This window comes from Artemia sp. Qi Xiang Cuo, chromosome 12 (genome assembly GCF_049724085.1).
Source record: "Artemia sp. Qi Xiang Cuo chromosome 12, ASM4972408v1, whole genome shotgun sequence".
Lineage (NCBI taxonomy): Eukaryota > Metazoa > Arthropoda > Branchiopoda > Anostraca > Artemiidae > Artemia > Artemia sp. Qi Xiang Cuo.
Genome location: NC_142805.1, coordinates 73,264,053 through 73,274,884, shown reverse-complemented (window position 1 = coordinate 73,274,884; position 10,832 = coordinate 73,264,053). Strand labels below are relative to the sequence as shown.

Sequence of the window (10,832 nt, the reverse complement as noted above, 5' to 3'; positions counted from 1 at the left end):
ACCTATAGTTTGGGATGACTAGTTTGCTATTTTTGACTTTTCTGAGCTAGGTTTCTTATCCGTTCATAGGTGAGTGTTGTCTGAAACCTATGATTTGGGATAAAACTTATTTTCCTAATTTTATGCAGCAATTTAATTAGTATGACTGTTGGTAGTCGAGAGGACAAACATTTTTTAACCTAAATAACAATGAAAAATAGCTTCTAACATTACCTATCTTGTAATCTCATACATGAAAAATGCCTTCGAACAATGCTTGTCAATGTTTGTACAATAATATTTCCCTTTATTACATTTTTATGCAATTTTTAGTTTTTCCTGAGTTTTAGTTGCATAGATTATTACCAAACAAAAATAAAAATACTTCAAGATCTATTTATTAACTATGCCTCCCAAAGAAAAATGCTGACCTCACCTGAATAAAGTGGTGCAAAAGATATTTTAATAAGGAATCCCCCCGTAGATTTTAAAAAATACCTTTAGAGGGGGTAATTTCATAAGTCTTATTTTATTTCCACTGAAGAAAAAACTAAAAAAGACGAATTATTTTCCTTTCCCCTAGATATTCAAAAATATATTTTGCCTTATCCCCTAAATATTCGTGAATGAATCAGGCCGCTGACTTTGCACAGGATAACTTACCCTCCCCCCCTAGCTACGCCACTACCCTTTTATCCCCCCTAGCTACGCTACTGGCTGTTAGTGAGTAAATAGGCTAAGAAAAGAAAATATAGTGGAAACTATAAAATGGATCAATTTTCGTTTTGAAAAAGTCCATATTTAGGCATCAATGACATAATTAGAGAAGACTGTCCCCCAGATAAATTACGCTCTTACATTTTGAAAAAATAGCTGTCTTTTTTTGGAAGGAGGGGGGGGCAGGTTTAAAGAAAAAGTTTTTCTCATAATTGAAGATGCTGTAAATATATGAGCCTGTTACCCAAATGCTAGGTTAATGAAATGCCCAAATGAATAAAAACCACAAACAGTTAGTTTCTCATAATAATAGAAACATATATTGCAAACGAGTGATTGTGTTTTGTTTTCTGTTGTTCTTTTTGTTTAACGTAAGGTTTTCTAGAACTGTAACATCACTAGAAACTTTTTGTTGAAATGGCATATGTAAAAATATCAAAAGTTAAATTCTAGGAGCAATTTCCCCCAGGGTACATTCCCTGGAAAAATATTTCCAGGGGGGGGGGGTATTTTTTTTTCGGGGGTATTGCATCAGCACAATTGATAGTTTGTGAATGAATAAAAAGGGAAAATATGGGAAATAAATTAAATGGGAAATGACTTTTGGCACAAACTCTGCTGAAACAGTTCATACTGAGTTTTAGAAGATACCCAGGGGGTATTTTTCAGGGGGAGGGGAGAGAACGGAGAAACATGAAGTACCCATAACAATAGAATTGGAATCTTTTACCCAAAGGGACGGGGGGTCGGTTCGTGGTGTCACAGGGGATTTGGTTTTTGGACAGGGAACAGTAGCGTGTCTCTATAAACTTAGCCAGAGTCGACCAATCTCGATGGGTACCTTGAGTATATCTGGGAAAAATAAGCACGAAGGGTGTGCAACAGAATAGGATGGCTGTTTCCAAATTCCCCCCACCCCAATCACCATTACTGGATGACGCAACCAGAACCAGTTACCAGCACCCCCCATAAGGACTGTAAAAGTTCAATGGTGCATGAATTACGTACCTAGCCACATATTGGTCTGGCCATGATAACTTCCTACCACCACCACACAGCACAGGCAAAAGCGTAGATTTAAAATATTCCTGGGAATCAAGAGAGTGCATATCCTTTCTGAAGCTCCTCCCCCCCCCCCACCTTTCCCCACCGTATGAAACTTTATAAATTCATTGTAATTTAAACAAACCCTCTAAAACATTTAGTATTTCTTTTTGGATTTTTGTCTCGAAATTTGTTAAAAAACAATATCCATATAATACGTAACCTAAAATTTTTTCCAATGCCCTAATCCCCCCCGGCGCGTAGGTTGTGGTCCCCCCTTCAGCGGGACATTTTCTGCCAGCGCCCCTACTATCAATATAGATCAGGTTTGTGAGATGTGCGTCGATGGCGTTGATTCCTCACCTGCACCATTTTGTCTTATCAATCAAAAGCCATTTAGGGTCATTTCCCAAATTGTTTGAAATTTTCTATAATCCATGCTACTAACATTGGAAGTCACAATGTTCAGATATTTTCCAGAAAAATTGCCTATGGATCATTTTGAGTCCCTGACTCAAAATTCATTGTCATTTAAACAAACCCTCTGAAGCATTTAGTCTTTCTATTTGGAATGTTGTCTCTAAATGTGTAAAAAAAAATTTCCAGAGAAAATGTATCCTAAAATGTTTTCCCATGCCCTAATCCACACCTGCTATTCTGTTGTGGTCCCCCCCCCCCCCTTCAGCGGAACATTTTCTGCCAGCGCCCATACCATCTATACAGATCAGGTTTGAGAGATGTTCTTCGATGGAGTTGATTCATCCCCTGCACCATTTGGTCTTATCAACCACAAGTCATTTAGGGTCAAATTTCCCAAAATGTTTGAAATCTTCTATATTCCAAGCTACTACCATTGGAAGACAAAATGTTCAGATATTTTCCACAAAAATAGTCTACGGATCATTTTGAGTCCCTGACTGACTAACCGTATTTCAAATAGTAGGCTCAATGAAAAGTGTAGTTCAATCCCACTTTGTAGGGCTACAACGACAGATAGGTTGAGACGGCTAGAGCAAGTCCTATGGATGAAGGATGACATATTGCCAAAGATTGTCCTTTTTGGCTAATCGTCTTGGGTTAATCGGAAAGCAGGTCGTCCGGAGTTGGAATGAGAGGATATCGTAAAGAAAAACTTAATGAAAATGGGAATTTTGTGGGAGGGTGTAAAGGGGAACTTTGAAGTGATTGGAATGGAGGAGGAGCTTGCGAGGCTGTGCTGGCGTCGGGTGGCTTGAGGCTACGGTAAGTTGTTAGTAGTAGTAGTAGTGTTAGAAGCTGAGATGTTATCGGAATAAAAACAAATAGATGTTATACCTGTAACAAAGTAGTCTCATGACCTGCGATTCCACCCTTTGATAAATTATTATCAGTTATTTAAACTCTGTCTCTCATATCACGCTCTTGTACAAGGGGTGGTGGCGGTATACTTTTTTACTAAGAGTAACCTTTCTCACAAAATAACCGTAGGCCCTTGTTTATCTGAGTATAATGAAATCCTGTGGTTGAGTATCTGATCGTAAGTACCACCCATTCCAGTTAATATTTTTCAATTGTTTTTTTCTATTGAAATACAAACTATTTAAAAAAAATACCAACTACAAGGATAAACACCATCGTTATGTTAATCTTAAATCGGATTTTTTTTTAGCATTATCTCCCTCGGTCTGTTTCTCTATTAAAAATTTTAAGTATTATTTTTCAATTGAAAATGACTTTTACAACCCTCTTTAAAATTATTTCTTTCCTGCCTTTTATTACTTGGCTGAATACCAAAGATCAGCCCGATATTTTCAATTTACAAAATCTTAAAACAAGAATTACTGCTTTCCATAAAATGCTTATTTTCCAGAAAAAAAAGGGCTCCAGAGATAAAGCCATCAATCAATTCAATGGGAAGACAGAACAATTTTTCAGGAACTGTTCGATCTTATTGCGAAAATAAAGTTGAAGAATTGTTTGATAGCAAATAAAAAAATGTATATTTTGAGGATACAAAATTATTCGATTGGAGAGGTACATATACCCCGCTTCTATTGTACAAAGCCTTGCGGCATTACAGAGCTGCCACAGGTTCAGGGAGTCAAAGATGAGGAGTTTATTGCAAAAAAAGGAGCTTTGGGAACCTTCCTGACACCAAAAAAAAGGATTCAGTTGTTGTTTATTGTATAAAATGGTAGAATCAACATTCTGCTCGATATTCTCACCGATTTATTATCAGCACCAAACGAGTGAGGGCACTGCGGGTGGGCAGATAACTGTCCAAGTACCTTAGGTTATTTTGCTAGCAAGCTCCAAAAGTTTCAAAGTTATGTCAAAGAATTCCTACTCAGTTACATTATTGCAAACCTGTGTAATAAACAACCTAATCAAAATTCGAGTCTATTCATCCACCCACTCTCATCTCAATCTCACAAATCAACGCATAATATTCACAATCATCGAATGCGTGGTGTCACGATGATCCAACCACTTGGATTTCCATTATTTGTCTATTTTTATAAAGTGTTTTGATAGAAAGAAGGTGCATTATTTTGCCTGTTATTTTTATGTTCAGGCGTCTATAAGCTTTTTTAATGAAGTTGTAGTTTTTACTCTGAAGTACATTCCGTTTGCAGTTTATGGTGTTTGCATTTGCTTAAATCTTTTTTTCAGTCGGCTTCATTGGCTTTAGCTTTTCATTGTCTTCCAGTGACAGAAACGAACTGCAATTACGGCTCTATCGGTTCTTTGTCTTTAGTGAAAAATAGCTGAGCTCGCCCAAATGGGTAATATGAGTCAGAAACTCCGAATGAAGCAAGAAACATATTTGACCTTCTAATCAGTACTAGTTCAAATTTATTCTTAGGCCTTGAATTGAGTTTAGTAAAACAAGGCGTAATTTATATATGGGTGAGTTTTATAAGCGTCATTTCAAAAGAGGGTTGATTTGAACGGGGGTCCAGTTGAACGAGGGTTTAGTCAAATGGGGTTGCAATGTGCGGGGCTCAGTCAAACGAGGGTTCGGTTAAGTGAGGTTGAATTGCACGAGGGCTGAGTTTTACAGGACACAGTAAATTGGAGGTTCAGTTGCACGCGGGTCCAGTCAAATAGGGTTGAGCTGTAAAGAGGTATAGTTGCACAAAAGCTCAGTTAAACAGGGCTGAGTTGCAAGAGGGACCAGTTTAACGGGAGTTCGGTTTTACGAAGAGTCATTCAAATGGGGTTGAGTTTCACAAAAGCTCAGTTAAATTGGTTCAGCCAGACCCATACCTCTTATATTTGTGGTTTTTACATGCATTTGAATGTGACACCATTCACATAAAAAAAATTCGTTTTTTTTTAATAAAGGCTCTAAAATAAAGTCATCCAAAGGGTGCACTTCCTGCCCATGACCCAACAAAATATTTTCGAGCACCACCGGTAGGGCTTGTGCCCCACGTTAGGAATCACGGGACTATGATGTTGTTTTTATATCTTAGCCTCTTTTAGTACCTAAATACTCATTGTCTACTTTATATTGAAAAAAGCAGTTTTAAGTTTGTTGAAAAAAAAAACTATTTAATTTCAGGCAATTTATTTTTATTTGTTCATTCAACAATTATTGGTTAAGAACTGAATGATTTTGAGAATCACTATTTTCTGAATTTTTGTGATAATACGTTATTTTATCAATCTCAAAACAACAATCATTGGCAAGATAAAAAAAAATTAATTTAAAAAAATGAAAAACCAATAAAAAAATTTCGAATATTTGAAAATTTGAACTGTATACTAAGTTATATTAGTCCGTTCTAACTGACTGACTATTTATGAATACCCGTGCACATTGTTAAATTTTATAATCTTCATTAATGTTACAAGTTTATCTTAAGTCCCCTTTAAACTTCCCTTTTTAAAATTTTTTCTTTAGACTTCTTTCAGAAAACGAAATCTCTTTCACTAAATATATTATTTTCCTGACTGAGAGACAAAGGGCAAATTCGCACGAACCATTATACTAGTAATTTATATTTTTTTTTTTAATGGGCGGCTTTTGTGGCTCTAAAGTCATCCGTTAGAGAGAGGGGCCAGGGAGAGGCTACCAATTTTAGTGTGTATAAAAAATACATTATTTTTTTAACAGAGAGGAAAACTTTCACGAATTATCCTTGAGTTAATTCTAATTATTGGTAAAGCGTGAATTCGCCGTTTATCCTTGAGTTAATTGACGCTATTTGAGTTCATATGGGAAATTGACGCTAATTAAATAGCGTCAATTAATTTAGGGATAAAAGCCAAAATACCTTCTCAGACTTCCTCACTATTTTCTCCTGGTTCACACTCTACATTCAACCCTAGCTTTAAATGCATAAAGAATGAGTTTTTTGTTTTGTCTTTTTAAGGCTGGGTGGCACTAACATAGCATATGCTTTTTCTGTAAAATTTAGAAAAAGGAACCCTGATAATTTTATTCATCATGCAATCAGCATCCTTTAATTACCTGCACACAATTCTCGTCAAGTACAATTATTTTTTCCTTTTCTTAGAATTCGCTATATTAAATTATTCGAACAATATTTAGATTTTCCATGAGATTTTTATCAAATATTTCTTACAAATACATACAAATCTAACCGCTACTAATGTTTCTCTAAAAAAAAAACATTTCCTAGATTAATTTTGATTCCCAGAGATATTTTATTATTATGCCGTCTAGCTGTATTTTCCAAATGCTCGGCAATTTTATCCATGGCCTCCGCTTCACACCACCTTAGTTCATACTTTACTTCTGTCTCCACTTTCCTTACAGTCCCTTTGTTCTCACATGATCTATCCCCCAGATAATACTTGTGCAGGCCCATCCTCTTGTCTATTAAAAATAAAGCTTTTCACGAGTATTCTAAATAGCAATCCTAACCATCTACCCAAACACACCATCAGCAGCTTTACAAATGGTTTTTTTTAAATTATTCCATTAATTTTCTACATTGTCAAATTTTAAAATCTCCGGTATAATATTCAGCAGTTCCTAGAAATTTTTTTCCTCAAGTTTACCAACGTCATAATCTCCAAGAAGTTGGTTACCCATCTGATATTGCAGTTTTAACTTCACCCTAGACACTACTAGACACTGCTAGACACTATACCCTACTAGGTCTCAAGAAAAGCATTTATCCCGGAACCCAGTGCAGGACGGTGATTAACAACTCTCAGATCTACACCAATGCGCTTAGCCGGCTGAACACCAAGAAGTCTCTGGGGCCTCGAGTTGAATACAGGCTTTTTGCAATCCTGGGTATTTCTGGATCACTACATAGTTTTCAGAACTTGGATATTCTTGTTTATCAACAGTCATATTCCTGCACAGACAATCTCAAGCCTACTACTCCCGACTCATTATATATTCATGTCTACAAATATTATGTTACTACGGGGAGGCAAACCATAGTAGATAAACATAGGAAAGGGTTATTCGGCCCAAAAAAAGCTTGCCAAAACAGACCAAGCCCAGAATAATTAGCCCTTAATCAAAACTCAGTTGAGGCTCAAGCTACAAAGGCCTGACACCCTTCAAAACCTTTCAATTTTCAAATAAGAATCATCCATTCCTAATATTTTTCAAACCTGTTTGATTGTTTTCATTGAGTTGTTCCGTTGAAAACATTATCATGATTCGTTAAATGTATAAAGAATGTAGGTCCTACAAAACTATTGTTTATAACTGAGTTCAAGATAAACCAAGTCCTTCTAATAAATCTGATTTCTATGAGCTGTGGATTTTTTTTGTGATTGATGTTTTCCTCGTAGTATATCAAGGATATATGTCACTGTCCACATCACAGATATTACTTTTTCTACGTAAAAGTCGTATTCTCTTATCAAGTCGTAAATAAAAAAAAAGCGAACAACAGTTGTGAAGCAGATCCGTGGTTATTTTTAATTATTTTGCAGTCAACACCTGGAGGGATTTTATATAAACTGATTATTGATTATTAACATAATTTCTACAAATTGAACCTGAAAATTTGTTTGGTAAGAGAAATTCTTGTGTTAAAAACTGACAATTTTCTTCAGAATCGTAATTGTTTTTTTTTTGTTTTTTTTTTTTTCAGGAACTGAGATCAGAAATTAATTATTAATCTAATTTTACGAATGATATTTATAAAATTAAGTTCTTATTATCACATTCAATAGATATGAAGTGTCGACAAATGCTAAAGTGGAGTCATCAGTTTTTTTGCCGACATTAGCGCAAGTTTCTGCTGCCATATGCAACCAATACTCTTGTCTAAAGATCAACATTTTCACCCTAAAACACTTGTTACTTTTTTTCTCCTTCCGAAAAGCCTGATTATTATGAATTATGGGTAATAAAACCCTTTCTCTAATACTTTCAATTCCCTCCCTCCCGAAGTACACTTCAAAAGTGAAGTAAATACGCGTTCGTTAATCTCAAGAATATGCATCAAAGACCTTCAATTATCTAGTTTTTCAATCATCATAATAAACGAAATAGAAAAATTGAGCAAATGGAACTCCGATGAATAACAAATGTGCAAGGGCCAAAAACTCAAACCCCTTTCAGTTCTCTTCAATAAAGATTTCAAAAACAAATGTGAGAATTACCTACACCAATTACCTTAATGTTAGCGACAAAACATTAAAAATAGGCATCGAATTTTCTGGAAATTCGGCTTTGAAAATGAATTGAAATTTGCCTGTCTTTAGAACCAGTCTCCGTTATTGGCTCCCATTGCCTAAAAAACATATAATGGTTATTATCACAATAAAACACATATCCATATTTATGAGACTAACTTCGAATAACAACTACGTTCCTCAGTTGAAAACTGACCTCTGTAATTTTTTCGTTCAATGTTTCTTAGTTCTATCTGCTTTACTAATATCAATCAGAACAATAGAACATAGCTTCACATTATATTTTGGAATTCTAAGTACTGACTTACCTAATTGAGGAAAGCAAATGAGGATCATTAATTGGTTCTCTGTATTGCGTTATTCTCTAATTAAAAGAAGAACAGAAGAGGACACTATAGGGCTTCTCATGTTCAGTGATTTTCCTGTTCAAGGTGGAGGCTGAGAGGGGTTTTAATGTCCTTGTGAAAGGTTTTCCACAAGGGCTATTCCAATGGTCCTTTCCAATGGTCAAATTCCAATTGTCCATCTAAAAATTGTATTATTTTTTTTTATTCGACAGTTTTTTTTAATGCATTTTTCAACTATCGGTCAATATGGATTGTCAACTATTCATTACTCCGTTCCAGCTATTGTTGCAATTAAGTTAAAAAGAACTAGTTTTTTCAACTGAAAGCAAGATGCAACATTAAAACTTAAAACGGACAGAAATTATTACGTATATGAATAGGGAGGTTCGCCTTCTCGTCAATACCTCGCTGTTTACGACCCCCCCCCCCCTCATATACGAAATAATTTCTTTTCGTTTTAAGTTCTAACGTTGCTCCTTACTTTCAGTTTAATTTTAGCACAGAAGGGGAAGTGATCTGTTATCTGGAACCCTAATTTTAAGGGGGGGACCTCATCTGAAAAAAAAAGGTTGAAAAGTGATGGTCTAATTCAACATGCTTATGACATTGTAATGAATGTCACGTCATTTAAAAAAAATATATAGTTGAGTGAGAAACTGAGATTTAAACAAAAAGTGTATACTAAATTACATTAGTCTGTTCTAACTGATGGACTATTTATGAATACGCAAGCACGTTATTAAATCTTCATTAAAGTAACAAACTTAGCTGAAGTCCCCTTTAGATTTCTTTCCGCAAAACCAAATTCTTTCAGCAAATATATTATTTTCCTGACTGAGAGACAAAGGGCAAATTCATACGAACCATTATACTATTAATTTATATTTTATTTTTAATGGGTGACTTTTGTGATTTCAATCCGTTAGAGAGAAGGGCAATAAAATTAAATAGAGTTAATTAATTCAGGGATAAACGCCCAAAAATCTTATCAAACTCCCTCACTATTCTCTACTGTCCACAATATACATTTAATCCTAGCTATAAATGCATAAAGAATGGCAATAACTTTTCTTTTTTTTGAAGGCCATGTGGCACTAACATATACCAGATACTTTTTCTGCAAAATTTAGAAAAAGTAACCCAGGCAGTTATATTAACCTTTCTATCATAATTCGATAATTACGATAATTCACATAATTCTAATGCGTACAATTGTAGATAAGTATAGATATTTTCCATTTCCTTATAATAATATAAAACAAAGGGTATTAATAATTTTAATCTTTTCGATTGTATTCATATTAATTAATTATATCTAAAAGATAAAGTTGAATCTAAACACTACTAATGTTTCTATGGAAAAAAAAACAATTTATAGATTACAGGCTTTTTAGCAGTAACAAGTGTGAATATTTTTCACACCAAAATTAGTAACATCTCCCTAGTCCCTAATATAAATCCAAAATTAAATATTTGATATTTGACTTTATCTCTTAGTTATTTTTATCATATATCTAGACTTTATATTTAATAAAACCAATACCCTTCAACCATTATCCAATGATTGATAAAAATATGTTGTCTCGATCTATGTCTACTACCTTTTATCCTACTTTGCCATAAAGGGTTGGTGTTACATTGGGTGTCACTGAATCTCTTCTTTTCATCTAAAGAACATCCAGCTGCCATTTCCAACTTACTTCTATAGACGCTGTTCTTCTTCTTTTCAAGTTGCACTTCTTTCATAATAAGGTGAGACTTTCCACAACTAAAAAAGTACATAATTTATGTTAATTAAACTGTCGCAATTAGCTCATGAAAATACAAATATAAACATTAGTAGGGCGGCGAGGGCTCCACTGAAAAGTGGTTATCGTAATAACAAGTGCTAACTAACTGTGGGTCTACCAACTAAACCGAGTTGCACCCTGACTATGCCCCAAACACAATTTATATTTCAGCGTGTTGGGATGCACAGCTTAAAACCAAGCAGTTGAATAATCATTTGCAGTTTTGTTGATTACTCCCTGTTCTGCTAGATTAGTTTTCCTAGTCAAAGTATTTGATGCGGTTAATTATTTCAAGGGGGAGTTGTTCAATAAAATCATAATTCCTTGGTTTCGTTTA

General features: G+C 34.7%; 1 long non-coding RNA gene across 1 annotated transcript in view; it reads right to left on the bottom strand.

Annotated features, from left to right (window-relative positions):
* Positions 1-10,474, bottom strand: part of LOC148946492 (uncharacterized) — a 265,010-nt gene extending 254,536 nt beyond the window's left edge. Inside the window, exon 1 of the long non-coding RNA XR_016142594.1 lies at positions 10,307-10,474. This is a non-coding gene — a long non-coding RNA (uncharacterized LOC148946492). The remainder of the gene's footprint in view (positions 1-10,306) is intronic.
* Positions 10,475-10,832: the final 358 nt, after the last annotated feature.